Source organism: Pleurodeles waltl, chromosome 12 (genome assembly GCF_031143425.1).
Source record: "Pleurodeles waltl isolate 20211129_DDA chromosome 12, aPleWal1.hap1.20221129, whole genome shotgun sequence".
Lineage (NCBI taxonomy): Eukaryota > Metazoa > Chordata > Amphibia > Caudata > Salamandridae > Pleurodeles > Pleurodeles waltl.
In genome coordinates, this window is record NC_090451.1 from 33438220 (window position 1) to 33462878 (window position 24659).

Below are 24659 nucleotides of genomic sequence, written 5' to 3' on the forward strand. Positions count from 1 at the left end.
TCCCCCCAAAAAAAGACAGAAGACAGCCATGGAGGAGTAACGAGATAAACTAGAAGGGTCACCCAAACAGATCAAGAGTGTTCAAACCGTCATGGTGTAATAATGATGTTAAGTTGGCCTGAATCATGGTCATAACTGCAGTAAGGAGAGAGTAATAAAACATATACAATTATCATGTGAACCCAATAAAAACCTTTGTCAAAAGTAACTTTTGGCATTAGATTGTACTGCTCAGAACAGCCCCTAGAGGACACCACAATGAAAAACAAGGTCATGTAACCATATAGTCAGCCCCTAGGGAGCATAACCCCATGAAAGCAAAATGGTAGAAAGTAATGCAGTGTAACCTTTTATGTAGCCTCTCGAAGGCGTAGTGCCTTAAATATTTGCAGTCAGGGCTAGCAGGCCTGCAGCAATATTACAGGCAAGGCCCTTAAAACACAAAATACTTCAAGCTGTAAAACAAATGTTCCAGCCATGAGAGAGCTTACAAAGATACAATAGTTGGAGGTTATTGTTTTGGGGTCCCCTCTAACCTAGTGTGGGGACCAGTAGCTAAAGAGCATGTTGTAATGAACGTTTTGGTGGTGGTCCTATTGTCCTAGGACCACCACAGGCTGAGTTATGAGCAAAAACGTTTTGTAAAAGAATGCTTGCAAAGCATTATGGGGCGATTTTTCCAGAGCACAGTGAATATTGTAGTATCTGCTGTCCCGCTGGGTTGGGGGAGCTGCTTTGAGGATTTCTGCGTCTTTTACGCAAAGCATTTATCCATTACAAGTGTTTTTGTTAAAGCTTTGGAGCGTGAAGGGGAGAGACAAAATAAATTTCTCCGATTAGGTAACTGTGATCAATCTGACCAGCGCTTCAATACCGCTGATGGAGTCTGTGCTGTTCTACGCTGAGTGCATGGCTAGCATGAAGTGGAAACACAAAACAAACAAAAAATATTTTCCCATGCTGAAGCATACCGGCAGTCGTGCAATAATCTATGTAACATGTCTATCTGCAAGGTGGTAACAAAACCGCCGCCAAGGCGGGGCAAGCTTAAAATGCTTACCAATGACATCAAGGGATTTTTGAAAGGCAAGCCAAGGAATGGGTGAAAATGATGGGCGTGGTTTAAAGCCCACAGAATACCTACAACAGCTCGAAAGACGATTGCACGCTTGACCTAAAAACATGAGCAACACTTCGTCAGAAGACCAGTACTTAATTTGAGCCAGTGGTTCTCGGTGGGGGGCACCAGCACCTACTTTTGGGGGCCGACACATTTTTCTGCATCAGGCATTTATTGTGAAGAAAAGACACATATGGGAAAGAGGTGGGAAGAGAAAAATGAGAAAGCTTCACAAAGGGCGAAAGCTGCTAAAGTGACTGGAAGGGCAAGAAGTGTCTGTAAATGGATTAAAGAGCCCAGAGATGGCTTCAGTATTACGCTGCCTCAGTATTCCGTGTTCGCACATTTAATTGCAGCAGCCGCGTGTTTCAGAGGAGGGCTTTGGACACCAGCAGGTATTTATTTACAAATTAAGCATTACAGAAGACAGCCTGACATTCGACCTCTGTATCTGAAGCGCAGCAAATGTGAAAAGATATTTATAGAGTTTAAAGGCATCTTTGTTTTGCTTGGACTTTCCTGACACCACAAATCGGCTTACGAGACTCGGTTACTGAAGCACCACTGTGGACACCAGGGCATTTTTGCTGGTTGTAATTTTAAACCGGAATATTTTGAAATGCCGAGCTCCATGTCCGGGGTGCTCGCCCAGGGATGCAGGGCGTAAATTACAGCTTCCCAGAACCGCAAAGTATCATTACACGCGTCCGTCTCGCCTTTGAAGCGCTTTATAAACAATTGCAGGTTGTGCTTTCGTGAAAGATCACTTCAGTGGGACACCGGTCAGACTGCTCACCTCGCTTACGGCACCGACCCCTGCAGGCCGCCTGCAGAGGGCGCTGTGTACCTTAGACGTATTCATATTTTTTTTATCACCTAATGACGCTCACTCGTGGCACTGACCCCCCGCTGGGCATTGGTCTGTAATGCCCGGTCCGGTTGCAGCGACCACCGAGGCTTCGGCTTTATGGGGGCTCGGACAGAAGGTGTTTGGTGGTTTCTCTGCGCTGTTGGTCCGAGTTCACCTGCACAGCGCTTCTGCGCGAGGCGCTAGGTTTCCGTAATCTTTTATTGTACTGTTCAGAGTTCTTTGTAGTCCCTGTCAGAGGGACCCGGATACAAACTTTTACAGATTCGCTCTTTTTGCTATGATTTCTCTGACGCCGGCTGCTCCACTAGTTGACTCTAGGCGCTAGACTGGGCAGACCTGTGGTACAGCTGCTCTTGCTGTCGAGTGTTCACTCACCCAGAAAGAGGCATAGTTAACGTAACTCAAAATGAAAAGCGACAACCCTCCAGTCCTTGGGTGCTCGCCATGTGGTAGACGTCTCCTTGGCTGCACCAGTGGTAGATGTGGCCTTGGTACATGTCATCTAGTAGACCTAGCGTTGGTGGCTTTTTATGTGGTAGATGTGGCCTTGGTACATGTCATCTAGTAGACCTCGCGTTGGTGGCTTTTTATGTGGTAGACGTGGCCTTGTTGGGACATCATGTGGGAGAAGGGGCCTTGGTGGCTCTGTATCTGGTAGAATTGGCCTTCGTGGCACTGTTTTAGACGTGGCCTTGGAACTTTGTGGTAGACGTAGGCTTGGTGACACTTTATGGTAGACATAGCCTTGGTGGCACATTATGTGTTAGGCGTAGCCTTGGTGGCATGCTATGTGGTAGACGTGGCCTGGGAGGCACATTATGTGGTAGACGTAGCCTTGGTGGCATGCTATGTGGTAGACGTGGCCTTGAAGGCATGGTATGTGGTAGACATTGCCTTGGAGGCATCTTATGTGGTACAAGTGACCTTGTTGGCACTTTGTGGTAGACGTGGTCTCGGTGGCACGTTATGTGGTAGACGTGACCTCGGTGACACGTCATGTGGTAGACGTGGCCTTGGTGGCACGTTATGCGGTAGAAAGGGCCTTGGTGGCACATTGTGGTAGCAGGGGCCTTGGCACGTTACGTGGTAGAAGTAGCCTCGGTGGTACGTCATGTGGTAGACGTGGCACGTTGTGGTAGACGTGGCCTCGGTGACGCGTCATGTGGTAGACGGTGCCTTGGTGGCACGTTATGCGGTAGAAAGGGCATTGGTGGCACATTGTGGTAGCAGTGGCCTTGGTGGCACATTGTGGTAGCAGGTGCCTCGGTGGCACGTTATGTGGTAGACGTGGCCTCGGTGGCACGTTATGTGGTAGACGTGGCCTCGGTGGCACGTTATGTGGTAGACGTGGCCTCGGTGGCACGTTATGTGGTAGACGTGGCCTCGGTGGCACGTCATGTGGTAGACGTGGCCTTGGTGGCACATTGTGGTAGCAGGGGCCTTGGTGGCACATTGTGGTAGCAGGGGCATTGGTGGCACATTATGTGGTAGCAGGGGCATTGGTGGCACATTATGTGGTAGCAGGGGCATTGGTGGCACATTATGTGGTAGCAGGGGCATTGGTGGCACATTATGTGGTAGCAGGGGCCTCGGTGGCACATTATGTGGTAGCAGGGGCCTCGGTGGCACATTATGTGGTAGCAGGGGCCTCGGTGGCACATTGTGGTAGCAGGGGCCTCGGTGGCACATTGTGGTAGCAGGGGCCTCGGTGGCACGTTATGTAGTAGACGTGGCCTCGGTGGCACGTCATGTGGTAGACGTGGCCTCGGTGGCACGTCATGTGGTAGTCGTGGCCTTGGTGGCACGTTATGTGGTAGAAGGGGCCACGGTGGCACATTGTGGCACACTTGGGTCTACAGTTGGTGGTTGATGCCGCTGAGGGCTCCGAGGGCAGGCGGGGTGGCGGGATACCTGGTGCAGCTGTCCCGGACCCAGAGGAGCCGCTTGAAGGGGGTTGCAGTTTTAAGGGTCTGTCTCGGGGGCGGATTTCCTACAAGGATATGGTAGATGTCATGGGTTGTCTGGGTTTTTTTTGTGCGGGATCCAGGGGGGATGGTTGGTTGTGGAGACTGCCTGCTCCCTCCATTAGTTTGTTTACTCCGGGGTTGTACCAGGCTCCGAGCCCCCCCTTCTCTGGGTGTAGCTGGGAGCTCAGGGGGGGCGGAGCTCTCACATGCAGTTTCTTTGTTTTAGGGTCTGGTGGTTTGAGGTGTCTCTAACCTGTTCGTTTCTAGGTGACTGCTTTGTTTGTGCCGGTGTCCAGTGACTCACCTCGGTGGACCATTGTTCGGCTCTTTGGTATTTAGTGTTTTGGCCTCAACCTGACAGGTCCTACCCTCTCCCTAAGTGACCCCCCCCCCGCGGGGGAGGGGCTGCTAGGACACAGATAACCAGTAGAAAAGCTCCATGCGGTAATAAGGATTTTACTCAGGAACCGAAGAGCTCTATGCGGTAATAGGGTTTTATTTACATGAACCGAAGACCTCCGTGTGGTAATGGGGTTCTACACATAGGGACCCAAGAACTCCGTGAGGTAATAGGATTTTACTCTCTGGAACCCAAGAGCTCCATGCGGTAATAGGGTTTTACTCACAGGAACCAAAGAACTGTGCGGAAACAAAAATCCTTCGAGGAACTCAAGAGCTCTGTGCGAATATGGTTTTGCACACAGGAACCGCAAGCTCTGTGCGGTAATAGGGTTTTACACACAGGAACCCAAGAGCTCTGTGTGGTAATAGTGGTGTACTCACAGGAACCCACGAGCTCTGCAGTAATAGGGTTTTATTCACAGGAACTGAGGAGGTCTGTGTGGTAATACAGTTTTACTCACAGAGCGTGAGGAGCTCTGTCCGGTAATAGGGTTTTACACACAGGAACCGAAGACCTGCGTGCGGTAATAGGGTTTCACTTACAGGAACCCAAGAGCTCTGTACGGTATTAGGGTTTTACTCACAGGAACCGAGGAGCTCCGTGCGAAATTAGGATTTTGCTACAGGAACCGAGAAGTTCTGTGTTGTAATAGGGGTTTACTCACAGGAACCCAAGAGCTCTGTGAGGTAATCGGGTTTTACACACAGTAAACAAGGAGCTCTGTGCGGTATTAGGGTTTTACTCATAGGAACCCAAGAGCTCCATGCGGTAAAAGGGGTTTACTCACAGGAACCCAAGAGCTCCATGCGGTAAAAGGGGTTTACTCACAGGAAGCAAAGAGCTCTGTGAGGTAATCGGGTTTTACACACAGTAAACAAGGAGCTCTGTGCGGTATTAGGGTTTTACTCATAGGAACCCAAGAGCTCCATGCGGTAAAAGGGGTTTACTCACAGGAACCCAAGAGCTCCATGCGGTAAAAGGGGTTTACTCACAGGAAACTAAGAGCTCTGTATGGTAAAAAAAATCTTACAGGAACTCAAGAGCACTGTGCAGTAATACGGTTTTGCTCACATGAACCCAAGAGCTCCATGCGGTCATAGGAGTTTACTCACAGGAACCCAAGAGCTCTGTGAGGTAATACGGTTTTGCTCACATGAAGCGAAAGCTTGGTGCTGTAATAGGGTTTTACATACAGGAAGCCAAGTGCTCCATGTGGTAATAAGGTTTTACTACAGGAACTGAGGAGATATGTGCAGTAATACGGTTTTGCTCACATGAACCCAAGAGCTCCATGCGGTCATAGGAGTTTACTCACAGGAACTCGAGAGCTCTGCGCGGTAATACGGTTTTGCTCACATGAAGCAAAAGCTTGGTGCCGTAATAGGGTTTTACATACAGGAAGGCAAGTGCTCCATGTGGTAATAAGGTTTTACTACAGGAACTGAGGAGATATGTGTAGTAATATCGTTTTACGCACATGAACCGAAGAGCTGTGTGCGTTATTAGTGTTTTACTCACAGGAACGCAAGAGCTCCATGCAGTAATAGGATTTTACTCACAGGAACCAAAGAGCTCTGTACGTTATTAGTGTTTTACTCACAGGAACCCAAGAGCTCCTTGCAGTAATAGGGTTTTACTTACAGGAGCCGAGGAGCTCCATGCGGTCATAGGGTTTTACTCACAGGAACCCAAGAGCTCCATGCGGTCATAGGGTTTTACTCACAGGAACTCAAGAGCTCCTTGCAGTAATATGGTTATATCCCATAACATCGTGGTGCAGACGACTGATCCAATCCAACGTTTCTTGGCTGTGACTGGTCAGAAGTGATCAGATCCGTCCAGACCCACCTGCCCCCTGCCGCCGCCTCCCCCCCCCCCCAGCAATACTGTGTGGTCAGCAGTGTGGGACAGAGCAGAGGTCAGGGGTCTCTGTGGTTCCCATGTCTCAGTCCAGGGAGAGGGGGCGCCCATCGCAGAAGTTTCCCAGGGGAGCTTTGCTGCTGGTGGCAGCCCGAGCCCTGACCAGCAGCCCTGAAGGTCGTTTGCCCCCTCGTGCCTTTGAAGCGGGCACATCGCCTCCCTTTCCATACTCCACTTGGTTTGGGGCGGATATACCCAGGCCAGCAGTTTCTGGGGTCTCCGGCTCTGCGGATAGTATTTCTTTGCAGATGGTGGGTGCAGGTGTGTTTGAAAGGGCCTGTGGTGACCACGCTGGAGGCATCACATGCCACTTGTAGTGTCTGTAGCAGGAGACTGGCTTCTTGCAGTTTATTGGATGCAGAATTAAAGCTTCTCAGGCAGTGGGCATTTTCCTGGGGATCTGGAGAAAACTGGTTGGTGCCAACTTGATGTGTATTCCAGCCTCAAGCCAGACATTTCAGCAACGCAGCCGACCAAATGTTTACACAGGATGCTAGTGGAGGGGTCAGGCCCATACCATTGGACCTCCGATGGCACTTGGGCCCGGGTAGGTAGACTTGTGGGGGCAGAATGAATTGTACTGGGTGGGAGGTGCATAGGGTCGTCCTCAGGGGTGCATTCAAGTGACAGAACCCAAGTTTGACAACTTGGCACCGAAAAGGCAGAGTCCCCACCGTCCAGCTACGTGGCATCCTTGGAATAAATAGGATGCAAACTTGGCTGGCACGAGCTGGCAGCTGTGTAGTCTCTGGGGTCAGAGGTCACCAGGTCTGTGCCCTTTCAACCTTACACAGTTGTTGGCTTGGTCCCCGCCACTCTAATGGGCGTTATAAACAAGCACACTAGCAGTTTCCCGGCCATGAATGTGAAATGTGCATTCCCACCAATGAGCAAAAGACTTGCACTCAAGGCTCTCCCTGGCTGATCTGCCGTGACCTCAGCCCGCAGGGGGGGTGGGGGGGGAGGCCGGCAAGGGGAAGGGGAGGCCGGCGAGGGAAGATCGGCGTGGACAGGACAGGTTGAGGCTTCGCAGCGGGCAACACATCATGTATGCTCATGTTGAAGTTATAGGCTGCTCCATGGTCAGGACCGGGGAGCGTTTTTTTTTTTTTACGTATACGGTCAATTACAATGGTTCCCATCATATGAGATTTAAAGCAGTGTGGTGTGGTATTGAGTTATCTTCTTATGTTTTCTGCCTCTTCTTCTTTGTCCTCATGTTACCCCGCCACGTGAGTGTGCGTACCATGTGTTGAGGACAGAACTGCTGGAACTTCAAGGTGGCCAAGTATCATCTTTGTTTTCCAGTCGGATAATGAGGGAGTTTCGTGTGTCCACCCCCTTGACCATCAACCCTCTGTCTTGGAGAGAATGCAGTACCTACGCCTCCGCTCCAGCCCAATGCAACAGCTCGCCTGTCCAACGGTGTACGTCTGGCACACTCGGTGCCTTCCACTGCATCACCACGAGGCGTTTAAATAACACGAACGACAGGTTGATATACCTGTGCACCTGCTTCCCTCCTTTGGGTCTCGGGCGGATCCCCAATAAACAGGATTCGGGCATGGGAGATATCGGATGACCCAACCATTCAGCAGTCATTGAGGATATGCTTTGCCATGCCCGCAACACCGAGGGACAGTCCCTCGTCATATGAAAGAAAGTGGCATCTCGGTCACCACATCTCGGGCATTCCCGGCTAGCCTGTGGGAACATACGCCTGAGCCTATGTGGGGATAAGTAGGTTTGATGTAAATAATTAAATTGCATGTATCGGAATCTGGGATTACGTGAAAATTTGTGTGTCAAAGTGAGTGCTGTGTTCCACGCTCGCTGTGCCAGTGGTGCGGAGAGAACCACGTCCCACCTAGCCTTCGCCTGTACCTGTGCCTCCTCCGGGCATGCCAGCAGTGTTCTATATATCCCAGATGTATTAAACTGTGTGCCCAAACCAGCTAGTAATTCATGTAGAATAGGGGCCATCGGGTGGTGGGGGGGGTCACGTTCCCCGCTTTTCCATGTGGCACGTACAAGCTGGTGTAGAGCACCGTATGCTATGAACCAACCTTGTCCCAGATCATGAGCGCTCGCCAATGCTGCATAGGACAGGAAATGGCCCTCCGCAAAAATGTCCCCTATTGTTTGTATGCCCTTTGTGAGCCAAGAAGACAGTCTGTGTTGTCCGGCCACCCCCTGAAGTTCGGAATGGCCATCGGGGGAATCCTAGGTGAGTATTGTGTGGCCCGATTCCCCATCAACACGTAGCAGCGCCAATTCCACAGAGCTGCGTTCAAAAGGATATTATGTAGGTGTGGTGGTCCACCTTGGTCCAGCAGCCATCGCAGCACATTAGTGTGACCCAGGGAACCATGTACCATCCGAGCTACTGAGCCTAGAGGGTCCTGCATCCAGCGCAAAATCCAGTTTATCTGCCCTGCTGCATAATACAGCTTGTAGGGCGGGCACCTAGTCCTCCTCGCGCCAGCGGTAAGTGTATTTTGGCTAGAGCCACCCAACCTCGTCCATTGCCCCACACTAAGTCAGTTAGCAGGCTGGACAGGGTTCTGAAAAAAGCCAGAGGAAGTATCAGAGGCAGTGCAGAAAAATGATACAATAGCCGCGGAAGTATGATCATCTTTGCGATCGCCACTCTCCCCAACGGGGACAACGGGAGTGAGCACCAAAAAGGTAAGGAGCCTCTAATGGACCTGATCGCTCGCCCCAGGTTACCCTCCCTAAGATCTATAGCACTATGGTATATATGTATCCCGAGGTATTTGAATGTGGTATAACACCCCGGCAAAGCACAGGTCCAGGCAGTGGGCCGCTGAGACTCCGGGACCGACCTCATCGGAAATAGACAGGACTTTGTCCAGTTCACATGCAGACCAGAGAGGATTCCAAATAAATCCAGCAGTCTTAGTAAGTCCTGAAGGAACTCCGAGTAGTTGCGTAAGTATATTAATGCATCGTCTGCATATAGGGAGACGATTCGATATGCATCCCCGTCTAGAAAGCCCCAATCTGGAGCTATGCTCTGTAGCCGCGCAGCCAGTGGTTCAATCACCAATGCAAACAGTATCGGCGAGAGGGGACAGCCCTGTCCTGTGCCTCTGCCTACATTAAACCCATCTGATATGATCCCACCTGTTTTAACCCTTGCTTTCGGATCAGAGTATAAGCCATGTACCCAACGCATGAATATTCTGCCGAAACCCATGCGCTTCAGTGCTTCCATTAAGAAGGGCCAACTTAGAGTATCAAATGCCTTTTCTATATCCAACGATACCGCTACTCGTCCGTACTCTAGCTCCGGGGTCTGCATGAGCCTCAGTAGGCATTGTATATTAATGAAGGTGTTGCGGCCAGGTATAAAGCCTGATTGGTCCGAATGAACCAGGGATGGCATCAGCGGGAGAAGGCAATTCGCCAGTACCTGCCCCAATAATTTACAATCTAAATTCAACAGTGATAAGGGGCGATACGACCGGACATCTAGCGGATCACGACCCGGTTTCGGGAGAACCACTATTACCGCTTTGTGTTGTGATTCTGGGTGCCGACCCTCCCTGAAAGCCTCTTTTAACGCTTGCAGACAGCATACCTCTGATACTCGTTTGCCACAGAAGTTCCTTTACTTCTGGAGTTCAAGATCTGAGTTCTTTCTACATTTCTCCCGTTGTGAGATCTCTTGCCTCATAATCATTATTATAATTATTTGTTCATTATTCATCATAGGCAGCTCAACGTCACATCCGGCAGCAACCTCCTTGTGGTATAAGGGATACAGACCCTCCTTCTGTGTCTACAGGGTATTGGACGTCAGCCGGGCTATAAGGCACCTGCCTTGGGTCTGTCTTCTCTACAGTAGAACATGGTTTGTGATAATCTGGCTGATTAAAAACTAAGGCTCATTGTCTGCTAAACTCATGCAGGTGGTCTGTAGGTCTCTTGTGTGTCACGCCTGCTCGGCGCACGCAGTTTCTTGTGAGACATCGTGAGCTTACCTAGAACATACAGGGGCTTGGAGCCCACCCATTGCTCACTTATAGGAACCTACTTTTTTCTTTTTACTTAAGCTCTCCATGAGAATGCATGTGTTTCCAGCTGTCTTCTTCATGTACTTATTTGGACTCCTTCACCCTGTTGGGCCCTCCTGCCGTGTACTTCTTGCTGTTAAACGCTTCTCCCCATCTGGTAGCTTTCTCTCCTGTATGCTTCTCGCCTGCCCACTCCACGTACCACGTAGTGACGTAACAAAACTTGAGAGGGCCCCCTCTGCAAAGAACATGGAGGGGGGGCCCCTCCGAGCTCAGTCAGAAGCTCTCAGCCAGGTTACTGTGCTGAGGGGGCCCCAGCAGAATGGGGGCTTCCGGGGCCAATGTTACACCACTGGTCCACTCTGTCTTCCCGATAGCCTGCTGCCGTGCTCCACATTGCTTTCTCTGGCCCTTTGCTTCTCCTTCACGCCTCACCCACCGTCTTGTTTCCTCCTCCACCCCCGCTCTGAGTTGCTTCCACACACCCACACCCTCCTTCTCTCTTGCATGTTGCGTCTGACCCCAGAACTATGTTGCTGCTCTTCCAGCTCAGCCCTCTGTGTTACTCCCACTCCCCCACCCGGTGCTTCAGTTAAAAAAAAAAAAAAAATGCTTGCATCATCTTGTAGGTGCAAGCATGCATGTGTGAATGGCTACAAAATAATGCAACTACCGCGCCATAGCGCCTTTTTTAAAAATGTACGTTTAGTGTCTTTACTCATGCTGCAGAGCATTAGCAATGCGCTTCACCCTGGCCAAAATTCATCAGCAAAGCCAATAGCTACCAAAGGCGAGACCAATGGATTTTGCCAATGCTTGTTTTTTCTTAGTAGTCCACACCCCTTGACCTCGATGCTTATAATGGCAGGGCGTGCGTTCACACCTCAGCTTGTTTGCTGTTCCACCTCTGGATGGGAAGCACAGTGTGCCTTTTAGCTCTTAGCTTTGTCATTACTTCCTAAAAGGGCTCCTCGTGTCCTGAAATCAAAGTATCACGGGCTTGAGGCCAGCTAGATGTTACGCGAGCTCTCCTGGCCACAAGTACGTGCTTTGTATGTAGCTCACTCTTTAGTTACTATGGTGGTTCACGGGTAAAGTGAATATCTCCCACACTCTGGCTAAAGTTTGGCATCAGGTTCACTCTACCTGACAGCTGTCAGAAGTGGGGTGTACTGTCACTCATTTCTCACCGTGACCCTAGAATCTAGGAACTTTCTCCTTAGAAACCGCATTCCTAACTCCAATAGGACTGGCGCCTGCACCCCCTCAAGTGACCACAGGGGTCGCTGTTCCCTTCTCAAGGAAGATGGATTCCCTTCCTACTCCCAGGAGAAAGGGGGCGCCCAAGAGCCTCCTGGTACCGGTTCGTACTGCTGACTCAATGGGTGGTGACAGTCGGAATCTAAGGCACTGTAACTGCGAAGACCTGAGGCTGAGCCATGGGGGACTGAGGGGGGAGGTATCAAACTAGATGTCCGGCTACTACACCAAGGCTTTGACCTGCTGTGCTCTGGCGAAGATTGGTGATAACAGACAAACCACACAGCAGGTTGAAGGAATGGAGGGGCATATTTACAAATCCTGTGTGCCACCAGTGCGTCACTTTTTGTGACGCACCGACAGAGCATGGTACAGACCCATATCTACAAGGTCATGCAAAGCCACTTTGTGTAGTTTTTCATGGCTGCGTTGCCTTACACTGCATCAGGGAGGCGTTTCCTGGGTTTTGACACATCCCCAGATTTACAAGAATCTGTAAACCTGGGAGTTCGTCAAAACTGTACGCCTCGCAGGGCAGACGCAGCTAGGAGAAATATCTTCAGTTCGTCTCCTCTCCTGGTTTCCTCTAGGTGTGCTGCAGAAAACACAAAGAAAGAAGAAAATGCCTCTCAGGATTGCCCCTGTTCAGGAAGGTGCCCTCTTCATGCACAAAAACAATCCTGCCAACATGTACAAGTAACAACGTGTACCATGGTGCAAGGGTGTTGGCACTAGGCAGCAAATTGTGCACCAGTGCAAGGGGGAGAGGACAGGAACACTCCGTATCTTGTAAACACGGTGCATTTCTTCCTTTCCGAACTGGCCGACACTGCGACAATTCCTAGCAAATATGCCCTGGAGGTTTTTTTTGTTTTTTTTTGTTTAATAGTGCAGTAGGCAGGAGAACATAGAGCTTTTAGAGGTGGGCGGGTCCGTTACCTAATTCTCCATGACCCAACATCCCAGGAGGAAGCTGGGGTGGCGGGCCCACTATACTAAGCAGGGGCGAAATTCGCCTTCTCCGGCATAATTACAAAATTTTGAAAAACGTACATGTAACTCAGCGAAAAGAGAAGTGACATTTGGTGCTATATTTTAGCACAAAATGCGTCTTTGCATCCATTTTACATGCAAGGACATATTTCATGTTCATAAAGGAATACCGCACAAAACGCAATTGCGGTAAACAGCCGCTCAGCTCCTGATCATGCACGTGGATCCCGCGTGCTCGTGCTAAATGATTGCATTGAACGGAACGTAATATAACAGAACAACTATGTGAATTTTGCGTAACAGGCCGAATTACCGAAATTACGCGAGTTTACGCCCGCATAGCAGAGCCTTTGCCGAGGCCTACATGATGCACCAGGCGATGAGAGAAAGTCAAACTGCGCATGCGCTCACGTACACCTTTTGATTTTCACAATGAAAGTTATTTGCCTTTAAGTGCGAAGCGCATAGAAAGTAGTCTGGCAGCTGCAGCAAGAGTACAGGTATTTATAGGGTGTATATATAAGACTGCATGTAAGCGGCCATCCCTGTTACTGGAAGTTCTTGGCATAGAAGGTCGATGGGCGAAGATTGTACCTCGCTCCCTCTGACACCTCGTGTGACCCTCGGCGAAAGCACATTCCAGAGCAGGTGGGAGTGAACGCAGCGACTGCAGGACAGAGGCCCACCTTCCAAAGGGTAAAGCCACTTGTGGAAATGACAGAAATGCAAACCGAGACACATATACGTTATACATTGGTATACGAAATAAAATCAATACGAAACAAATAAGTATGCATCTGTTCCTGAACGGCGCCGGTATTCACTTGGTAAGACTGTGAGGCCCATCCCTCGGAGGGGGGTGTTGGCTGTACCCCCCACGCCGCCCTCAGCCGAGGTGGGCTTGATTTAAATGGCCAGCAGGACAGCAGGGCGGGCAGTGGGAAGCGACTCCTGTAAAACTCCCTGCTCTTCTAGTGAGGCCTGCAGCCAACCTATGGTGGCAACCAAGACGGAACAGACAGGCCAGGGTTGGGGGCGGGTCTTTCCTGTTCCATTACTTGAGTACTATTTGCAAAGCATGTTCTGCCCTCTCAAATGACAGGACGGTATTGGGGATACCGGATATGCACGGAGTTTGCTCCAAGGACTTTAGAAGGGGTGACATTGCTCAGAATCAATTGTTATGAAATGTTGTACACGGGGAAAATACTAAAGCAACCTGAAGCCCAGCTGAGGTTGCACCCAGGGACCAGAGCATCATGGAGGGGACAGGGGGACGCGCCGTCTGAAAAGAAGGACAATCTCATCCAAAAGGTGCTATACTGAAGAGGCCATCTCCAGGGCAGAAGAGCCTGGGCCGAGCGCCTCTCTAACCACTCATTTTGGGGGGTAATGGAGAATACCCACTTTGCGTTCTGTAATATTGCAATAACAAACCCCCTCAGTTGGACCAACCTGGAGGAACACATGGTCCCTCTACTTGCAGAAGGACCACAGCAAAGTGCCGGCTTAGCGTCAAAGGCCTATTGCTTTAAAACGATTATTCGACATCGAAGAGCTAGATGGTCGGCGTGCTAAGCCTTTCCGTAGCACCAAGACTCTGCTGAGATACAACTGGTGTGGTTACCAGAAATATTGAAGGATTTGAATTCATTAATTTCGGAGAACTTCCCAGCAGTCAAGAGGTTCAAGAAGCTTGACGCCCCAGTCTGTCTGAAGATGAACGTGGCCAAAGACTACGCAATGGATCCCATCTATCGACACCGAGGACCAATTTCAACGAGTCCAGCTTCACCAGGACATTCCTGTGAGAGGCACAGATGACCATCCCACAGGTGATCGGCCTTGAAACGAGCATCAACTCCCTATGAAGGAGCAACTTCAGAAGGAGCCGCCATGCCTTGTCTGAGGAACCACTTCGAAAGAGAGATCGACCTCTAGAATCTGAGCCGAAACCCTTCACAACTGCTGTTCCTCTTTCTTATAAAAAAAATAATACAAAAACCTTCAGATCTGGAGGAGATTAGACCAGCAGTGGTTCTAAAAAGTCTTTAATGCAAAAACAGACATCCATTCTCACAAAGTTGTTGATCCCAAGTAGCGCCTTGAAGCAGGCCTACGAGTAGCAAGTCGACCTAGACTTTACCCAGCCAGCCTGGCTCTATGCATGCCAAGGTGCATTACATATAGATTCTGCCAGGGAGCACGGGCGGCACAACCTGCACACGTTTCACAGCCAGTATACCAACAGGCAGGCAGACTTACTTTTCAAGAGACCACGTGTCATGAACTTGGAGCCCATGCTAATCCAAACAACAGATCCGGAAGGCCCCTTCTCGACCTGCATCCACAGGTGACCATCACCACAGATGCATCCCTAGCAGGGCACGGGGTACTCATGCCCGCCCTTACAATGTAGGGTCAGTGATCCCCTCCCAAACCTCTTCTCCACATCAGTGTGTCAGAGTGGCTGCTGATTCAACTGGCTGTGTGAGAGCTTCAAGCCAAGCTGCACAAAACATTGGTGGTAACTCAAACTGCTAATATGACCACCATAGACTACATGAAAGGACGACTTGAGAAACATTGGCATTGGATGATCCAGCATCATCGACACTTGTTAGTGGAATAATCTCTGGGAGAGGACACTGCTTTTCCTGATCTAAGCAGACACACACTAAATTCTTGCTTGGATGATGGAACTGTTGACTTGTTGCCCATTCATGCAAACACAGAATGACAGAGCTTCACCTCCAAGTCCAATCACTAGAAAATTTGCTGTGAAAAAATGGCCGAGGACTTCTGTGTGTGCACGCTCCCCGTGAGCCGTAAGACGGTGCTGATGATGCGACGAGTGGCGCATGAATCTTGGCGCTCTCTTCTCTTGGAGGTGTCCGTACATCTACGTTAAGAAATATCCCTCACGTAAAGATTCACTCAGCATCACGGACACCTGGTGCATCCTGAACGCAAGAGCATCAATCTAGCGATTTGGCTTCTGAGGTCCTAGAAGTTGGTTACTTGCTCCTCTCGCAAGAATGTCTGTAAATCTTGAAGCCCTACGGCTAGAGCATTTCATATATGTAAAAGGACACATTGTGTAGCAATGCTGTACACAAGATGTCCCTCCTTTATCGGAAAGCACCTCTCCCAGCTGCAGAAGACAGCTCAGCGGACACCTTGATATGTGTCCCTTCAGTTACAATTCCTGCACAGCTTCAGAGTAACAACCAGTATTCTAATGCTGCCGTCCTGGGCAGAAAGGCTGCTGGGATAGAGGGTAGACCCCACCTGGGACCTCAGAGTACCCTCTCTAGATTAAGGGGGGCGGTTACTGAACAACTGCATCTGTGTCCCTTCCAGCTCCTCTCTTTGGAAGTGGTGTTTCTATGCGCTATCACTTTCCTAGGAAGAGTTAGTGAGCTTCAACCTATGCACATACTCTCTTTTTTCGCCAAACGTGTTCTTGTCTTGTCGTCTTTACTGTCATATTTCTTTTAAAGTCACATTCTCTCACTGAAATGTTTCTAAACTATTTGTGAGAAGGGGTGCGAGGGTCTTTGTAGATCTCACACGCACTGTAAGAACCATGTCAGTTAAGTGTTTTTTGCTTCGTCACTTCTGGAGAATGTTACCTCCACGGCGTGTCTTGCACGGTGGATCTGTGGGTTCGTTCCACTCTGGTGCTAGAGCTGAATACACACGACATGTGACCCACAGGGCAAATTCCATTCCCGACGAAGAAGAAACAGTCGCTTTCACAGCAAAGACACCTTCAGCAGACATCTGCAGAGCGGCCACCTGGTCTGCACTCACTCACCGAGGCTATGGGGTGAGTATTCACCCCTGCCAAGAAGCCCAGGAGGGCAAGCTGTGCTCCCAACCTCGTGCCATGCACCCCCCTCCTCTGTTCTTGGGCTTGGCCTCCAGAGGTTGATGTCCGGCCTGTAGCCACGTCAGGCACAGAGGCACAACTTGACACCATCTTGCCTGTAACCATCAGTCGGTAGCTTGTGTGCCCCCCGTGGGTGCCAGGCAGCAGAGAGATGCCTACTGCACTTAGAAAGAGCTCCTGCCTGCTTTGGGCCCTATAATACCACCTTACTAGACACAGACCTCCTAAGACTATGGCCTTTCCTGCACATGCACTCGCCCCCTGGAGAGGAGAGCACAGTCTGAGGCACATCCTATCTGGAGAGCACGGTCTGAGGCACATCCTATCTGGAGAGCACAGTCTGAGGCACATCCTATCTGCAGAGCACAGTCTGAGGCACATCCTATCTGCAGAGCACAGTCTGAGGCACATCCTATCTGCAGAGCACAGTCTGAGGCACATCCTATCTGGAGAGCACGGTCTGAGGCACATCCTATCTGCAGAGCACAGTCTGAGGCACATCCTATCTGCAGAGCACAGTCTGAGGCACATCCTATCTGGAGAGCACGGTCTGAGGCACATCCTATCTGCAGAGCACAGTCTGAGGCACATCCTATCTGCAGAGCACAGTCTGAGGCACATCCTATCTGCAGAGCACGGTCTGAGGCACATCCTATCTGGAGAGCACAGTCTGAGGCACATCATATCTGCAGAGCACAGTCTGAGGCACATCCTATCTGGAGAGCACGGTCTGAGGCACATCCTATCTGGAGAGCACAGTCTGAGGCACATCCTATCTGCAGAGCACAGTCTGAGGCACATCCTATCTGCAGAACACATTCTGAGGCACATCCTATCTGGAGAGCACAGTCTGAGGCACATCCTATCTGCAGAGCACAGTCTGAGGCACATCCTATCTGCAGAGCACAGTCTGAGGCACATCCTATCTGGAGAGCACATTCTGAGGCACATCCTATCTGGAGAGCACAGTCTGAGGCACATCCAATCTGCAGAGCACGGTCTGAGGCACATCCTATCTGGAGAGCACGGTCTGAGGCACATCCTATCTGCAGAGCACAGTCTGAGGCACATCCTATCTGGAGAGCACGGTCTGAGGCACATCCTATCTGGAGAGCACGGTCTGAGGCACATCCTATCTGGAGAGCACAGTCTGAGGCACATCCTATCTGCAGAGCACAGTCTGAGGCACATCCTATCTGCAGAACACATTCTGAGGCACATCCTATCTGGAGAGCACAGTCTGAGGCACATCCTATCTGGAGAGCACAGTCTGAGGCACATCCTATCTGCAGAGCACAGTCTGAGGCACATCCTATCTGCAGAGCACAGTCTGAGGCACATCCTATCTGCAGAGCACAGTCTGAGGCACATCCTATCTGGAGAGCACATTCTGAGGCCCATCCTATCTGGAGAGCACAGTCTGAGGCACATCCTATCTGCAGAGCACAGTCTGAGGCACATCCTATCTGCAGAGCACAGTCTGAGGCACATCCTATCTGCAGAGCACAGTCTGAGGCACATCCTATCTGGAGAGCACATTCTGAGGCACATCCTATCTGGAGAGCACAGTCTGAGGCACATCCTATCTGGAGAGCACAGTCTGAGGCACATCCTCTTCATTGAAGCCTCCCTGTGGGAAGAATAACAAGCATTGGCAAAGTCAATAGGTCTTGCATACTGGAGGTGGTGGCTTTGTCAGTATTTTTTTAGCCATGTTGTACAGCAGTACGGCTGAAAGTTAAGAAAAAGCTTCTGTGATGCAGCCCGCAAAGGGAGGGGGGGGAGAGGGCAGAGGGCAACGCCGAGGGGCTGTAACGGCAATGCCGAGGGGCTATAACGGAAATGCAGAGGAGCTGTAAAGGCAATGCGGAGGGGCTGTAAAGGCAATGCAGAGGGGCTGTAACGGCAATGCGGAGGATGAAACAGCAATGCGGAGGGGCTGAAACAGCAATGCGGAGGGGCTGAAACAGCAATGCGGAGGGGCTGAAACAGCAATGCGGAGGGGCTGAAACAGCAATGCGGAGGGGCTGAAACAGCAATGCGGAGGGACTGTAAAGGCTATGCCGAGGGGCTATAACGGAAATGCCGAGGGGCTATAACGGAAATGCAGAGGAGCTGTAAAGGCAATGCCGAGGGGCTGTAACGGCAATGCCGAGGGGCTATAACGGAAATGCGGAGGGGCTGTAACGGAAATGCCGAGGGGCTGTAACGGAAATGCCGAGTGGCTGTAACGGAAATGCGGAGGAGCTGTAAAGGCAATGCGGAGGGGCTGTAAAGGCAATGCGGAGGTGCTGTAAAGGCAACGCCGAGGGGCTGTAACGGCAACGCCGAGGGGCTGTAACGGCAACGCCGAGGGGCTGTAACGAAAATGCGGAGGGGCTGTAACGGCAATGCGGAGGGGCTGTAACGGCAATGCGGAGGGGCTGAAACAGCAATGCGGAGGGGCTGAAACAGCAATGCGGAGGGGCTGAAACAGCAATGCGGAGGGACTGTAAAGGCTATGCCGAGGGGCTGTAACGGAATTGCAGAGGTGCTGTAAAGGCAATGCGGAGGTGCTGTAAAGGCAATGCGGAGGAGCTGTAAAGGCAATGCGGAGGAGCTGTAAAGGCAATGCGGAGGGGCTGTAAAGGCAATGCGGAGGGGCTGTAAAGGCAATGCGGAGGGGCTGTAAAGGCATTGCAGAAGGACTGTAAAGGCAATGCGGAGGGGCTGTAAAGGCAATGCAGAGGGGCTGTAAAGGCAATGCAGAGGGGCTGTAATGGAAATGCGGAGGGGCTGTAAAGGCAATGCGGAGGGACTGTAAAGGCAATGCGGAGGGACTGTAAAGGCAATGCAAAGGGGCTGTAACGGCAATGCGGATGTTTTGTTATGGTGGCTCAGTGGGGCCCAACACGCACAATGGAGCGAAGCAGTGGTCAGGGCAATACGGACATAGGAAAGATGAAGGGTGATGGGGGGTGAGACAAGCCAACATGGACAACGAAGGGAGGGAGTGAGGGAGGGTGGAGGCAAGCCAACACTGCCAACAAATAGAGGGAGGGAGGTAGGATTGAGGGGTGGGGGCAAGCAAACAAGGACAGTGAACAGAGGGGGGGTGAGGGCCAGCCAACACTAACAACGAGCGGAGAGAGGTTGGGGGGCAAGCGAACATGAACAACAGAGGGAGGGAGGATGCTGGCAAGCCAACACTGACAATGAATAGAGGCAGGAAGGGAGGGAGGGTGTTAAAGTAGGGGCAAGCCAACACAGACACTGAACGGAGGAAGGGAGGGGGCAAGCCAACACAGACACTGAACGGAGGGAGGGGGCAAGCCAAGCAGACACTGAAAGGAGGGAGGGAGGGGGCAAGCCAAGAAGACACTAAACGGAGGGAGGGAGGGAGGGAGGGGACAAGCCAACACAGACACTGAACGGAGGGAGGGAGGGGGCAAGCCAACACAGACACTGAACGGAGGGAGGGAGGGGGCAAGCCAACACAGACACTGAACGGAGGGAGGGGGCAAGCCAGCACAGACAGTGAACGGAGGGAGGGAGGGGGCAAGCCAACACAGACACTGAACGGAGGGAGGGAGGGGGAAAGCCAACGCAGACAACTGATGGAGGGGGTAAGAAGATGGATGGGCGTGGACCACCGAAAGAGAGATGGCGTGGACCACGGAAAGAGAGAAGCACACTAAGGAGCAGACTGAAAAAGAAACACTCCGGTAAAGTGTTAAAAGGCAAGGAAAAAAGTAGCGACTAAAAGCAATGAGCAGTGGAAGGACACAGATAATGCAGGAAGAGGATGGAAGTTTACATCAGCTGACCAATGACAAGCAAGCAAATAAGAGTGGCGATGAAGCCAAACAATGGTAAGCAACGGGTGGTCTCTAAGCCCACTGATAGAAAACGAAAAGTCTCGAAGTGGCAGCACATGCCCGGTCTAGCCAAGACCTAAGAATGGTGCTGATCTGACAGTTTGTATCCAGCTCCTCGAAAGCAGGTGGTTGACATGTTTCGGTCATTCTCCTGGCCTCTGGGGTCTGTGCTCTTCTTCAGGACCTTGTTGCTCTACATAGGCATGTCCTAGAGTTGTGTGAAAGACAAACCCAGTGGTATAGTTCTTCTTCGTAGGACAGGATACATATTCTGATTAGTATGTTTAGTAACCGGCCCCAGTAGTCTACGCTCCGCGCCACATAGAGGGGAAGGGGAACCCGTTACCACTGTATTGAGTCTTTGTTTCGCCCTCAGTTCAAAGGGAGTCCAAGCTTATTTAATCCGCTGGTCTCTTGCCTGAATGTCCAAGCGTGTGGACTCCCTACAAACTTATACTGGGGATGGGGGTGCAAACTACTAGCATATCAGCATGGATTCCCCCAGTGCATTCTGGGAACTGCAGTGCGTGACATTTTCAGTAACTCACAAATAAGTATTCACCACCAGTTGGGTCAGTCAGTGCTGGTTCTTGGCCTTTTTCGGTGATTATTTACCAGACAAAAACTCAGTGCAGTGGTACATGTTCACCTTTGCTCCTATGACGATCAAAAGCCACAGGTGACAGAGTGTCTTATGTAGAGTACGTTCAGGGCGAGGCCCCGCCAGGGTACCCTCTCTGGAGTCAGAAAGCATATCTCGCTGAATGGACCCGAGCATCCTTCCACTGGATTAGTTTAAAAGCCAGTGGCAGGGTCGACGCAACGTGTGATCTTGCTGGTTTTGCAGTGACGAGGTCCGTGCTCAGCCCCAGGTGCTGCCTTGGGTCCCTCTTGCACCTCTGCACTGTTTGTTGTAACTTCCCCGGTATTTCCGGAGCTGTGTGCGCGGATACGCGTGGCCCAGCCTCGCCCCCCATTGTCCTGGCTCTGGTGATGGCCTGGGTTCACCTTGCACAAGAGCACAGGGAGGCCCCGCCAGCCCAGAGCGCCCAGAAGCGTCGACAAAGCCCGGATGTCTGTTCTCGGTTCTTAGTCACCTCCCAGCCCCACCGGGGGGCGAGGGGGAGAGGGATACACACTGGGAATGTGCGCCTGAGACGCCTCTGCCCCACCGCATGGACAGCAGCCCGCTGAGACGACGATACTGTCCTACTACAGGAGTGCATGAAGTGCGGGTACTCTGGGACTGAAAGTACTGATACTCTACTACTGAAAGTGCAGGTGCTCTGGGACTGAAAGTACTGATACTCTACTACTGAAAGTGCAGGTACTCTGGGACTGAAAGTACTTATACTCTACTACTGAAAGTGCGGGTACTCTGGGACTGAAAGTACTGATACTCTACTACTGAAAGTGCGGGTACTCTGGGACTGAAAGTACTGATACTCTACTACTGAAAGTGCGGGTACTCTGGGACTGAAAGTACTTATACTCTACTACTGAAAGTGCGGGTACTCTGGGACTGAAAGTACTTATACTCTACTACTGAAAGTGCGGGTACTCTGGGACTGAAAGTACTGATACTCTACTACTGAAAGTGCGGGTACTCTGGGACTGAAAGTACTGATACTCTACTACTGAAAGTGCGGGTACTCTGGGACTGAAAGTACTTATACTCTACTACTGAAAGTGCGGGTACTCTGGGACTGAAAGTGCAGGTGCTGTGAGAGAAGTGCAGGTACTCTGGGACTGAAAGTGCGGGTACTCTGGGACTGAAAGTACTGATACTCTACTACTGAAAGTGCAGGTGCTCTGGGACTGAAAGTACTGATACTCTACTACTGAAAGTGCAGGTACTCTGGGACTGAAAGTACTTATACTCTACTACTGAAAGTGCGGGTACTCTGGGACTGAAAGTACTGATACTCTACTACTGAAAGTGCGGGTACTCTGGGACTGAAAGTACTGATACTCTACTACTGAAAGTGCGGGTACTCTGGGACTGAAAGTACTGATACTCTACTACTGAAAGTGCGGGTACTCTGGGACTGAAAGTACTTATACTCTACTACTGAAAGTGCGGGTACTCTGGGACTGAAAGTACTGATACTCTACTTCTGAAAGTGCGGGTGCTCTGGGACTGAAAGTGCAGGTGCTGTGAGAGAAGTGCAGGTACTCTGGGACTGAAAGTGCGGGTACTCTGGGACTGAAAGTACTGATACTCTACTACTGAAAGTGCAGGTGCTCTGGGACTGAAAGTACTGATACTCTACTACTGAAAGTGCAGGTACTCTGGGACTGAAAGTACTTATACTCTACTACTGAAAGTGCGGGTACTCTGGGACTGAAAGTACTGATACTCTACTACTGAAAGTGCAGGTGCTCTGGGACTGAAAGTACTGATACTCTACTACTGAAAGTGCGGGTGCTCTGGGACTGAAAGTGCAGGTGCTGTGAGAGAAGTGCAGGTGCTGTGAGAGAAGTGCAGGTACCCTGGGACTGAAAGTGCGGGTACTCTGGGACTGAAAGTACTGATACTCTACTACTGAAAGTGCAGGTGCTCTGGGACTGAAAGTACTGATACTCTACTACTGAAAGTGCAGGTACTCTGGGACTGAAAGTACTTATACTCTACTACTGAAAGTGCGGGTACTCTGGGACTGAAAGTACTGATACTCTACTACTGAAAGTGCAGGTGCTCTGGGACTGAAAGTACTGATACTCTACTACTGAAAGTGCGGGTACTCTGGGACTGAAAGTACTGATACTCTACTACTGAAAGTGCGGGTACTCTGGGACTGAAAGTACTGATACTCTACTACTGAAAGTGCGGGTACTCTGGGACTGAAAGTACTGATACTCTACTACTGAAAGTGCGGGTACTCTGGGACTGAAAGTACTGATACTCTACTACTGAAAGTGCGGGTACTCTGGGACTGAAAGTACTTATACTCTACTACTGAAAGTGCGGGTACTCTGGGACTGAAAGTACTTATACTCTACTACTGAAAGTGCGGGTACTCTGGGACTGAAAGTACTTATACTCTACTACTGAAAGTGCGGGTGCTCTGGGACTGAAAGTACTGATACTCTACTACTGAAAGTGCAGGTACTCTGGGACTGAAAGTACTTATACTCTACTACTGAAAGTGCGGGTACTCTGGGACTGAAAGTACTGATACTCTACTACTGAAAGTGCAGGTGCTCTGGGACTGAAAGTACTGATACTCTACTACTGAAAGTGCGGGTACTCTGGGACTGAAAGTACTGATACTCTACTACTGAAAGTGCGGGTGCTCTGGGACTGAAAGTACTGATACTCTACTACTGAAAGTGCGGGTACTCTGGGACTGAAAGTACTTATACTCTACTACTGAAAGTGCGGGTACTCTGGGACTGAAAGTACTGATACTCTACTACTGAAAGTGCGGGTACTCTGGGACTGAAAGTACTGATACTCTACTACTGAAAGTGCAGGTACTCTGGGACTGAAAGTACTGATACTCTACTACTGAAAGTGCGGGTACTCTGGGACTGAAAGTACTGATACTCTACTACTGAAAGTGCGGGTACTCTGGGACTGAAAGTACTGATACTCTACTACTGAAAGTGCAGGTGCTCTGGGACTGAAAGTGCAGGTGCTGTGAGAGAAGTGCAGGTACTCTACTACTGAAAGTGCGGGTACTCTGGGACTGAAAGTACTGATACTCTACTACTGAAAGTGCGGGTGCTCTGGGACTGAAAGTGCAGGTGCTGTGAGAGAAGTGCAGGTACTCTACTACTGAAAGTGCGGGTACTCTGGGACTGAAAGTACTGATACTCTACTACTGAAAGTGCGGGTACTCTGGGACTGAAAGTACTGATACTCTACTACTGAAAGTGCGGGTACTCTGGGACTGAAAGTACTGATACTCTACTACTGAAAGTGCGGGTACTCTGGGACTGAAAGTACTGATACTCTACTACTGAAAGTGCGGGTACTCTGGGACTGAAAGTACTTATACTCTACTACTGAAAGTGCGGGTGCTCTGGGACTGAAAGTACTGATACTCTACTACTGAAAGTGCGGGTACTCTGGGACTGAAAGTACTGATACTCTACTACTGAAAGTGCGGGTGCTCTGGGACTGAAAGTACTGATACTCTACTACTGAAAGTGCGGGTACTCTGGGACTGAAAGTACTTATACTCTACTACTGAAAGTGCGGGTACTCTGGGACTGAAAGTACTGATACTCTACTACTGAAAGTGCGGGTACTCTGGGACTGAAAGTACTGATACTCTACTACTGAAAGTGCAGGTACTCTGGGACTGAAAGTACTGATACTCTACTA